The sequence below is a fragment of the Acyrthosiphon pisum genome, unplaced genomic scaffold (assembly GCF_005508785.2).
Source record: "Acyrthosiphon pisum isolate AL4f unplaced genomic scaffold, pea_aphid_22Mar2018_4r6ur Scaffold_21655;HRSCAF=24498, whole genome shotgun sequence".
NCBI classification, from domain to species: Eukaryota; Metazoa; Arthropoda; class Insecta; order Hemiptera; family Aphididae; genus Acyrthosiphon; species Acyrthosiphon pisum.
This window is the reverse complement of record NW_021771145.1, coordinates 27093-27703: the sequence shown is the minus strand read 5'-3', so window position 1 is coordinate 27703 and position 611 is coordinate 27093.

The following is a 611-nucleotide window of genomic DNA, read 5'->3' as shown; positions in this document are numbered from 1 at the left end:
AAAATATGAACCCCAAAAAAATTATTGTAAATTACACATTATTAAATAATATTATGAAGGAGGCATGAATTTAACAATGTCGTTTATAATTTGGGTAAATATGCAGATGGTTTTTTTATGTTTTTGTCGCCAAAGAAATTCACTTATGTAAGAATCCAACATTGACCGATGGGTTCCCGAATGTTTTTTATTTCGTTCTTTAGCCCGATCGCCATAAACGCTCAATATTTTGTGTGTGTGCCCCGGTATCTGGGTCTACAAAATTATATTTGTGATTGACTTGCATATGCTGAAATGCATTATTATGCTTTAAAGAATCGTAGCTCTTCCAGCAATCTGATATTATAATAGAACCGGCAGCAATGTGGTTCTCAATAATCGGAATTAATGTATCTGCAGATGTATTTGGAACCATTACCATGAAAACATCAAGAGTTTCTCTACATATCCCACCAAAAACCCATTGCTGATGAAAAATCCTTCCAGTATTATTTTTACGCCGTGTAAACAACGATTCGTCGATTTTCACTGTTAAGTTTGGTCCCCCTATTTTAGTTGAATTATTCATTATTACTTCGGTACAGACTTCCCGTAAATAATTGTTCCAATCA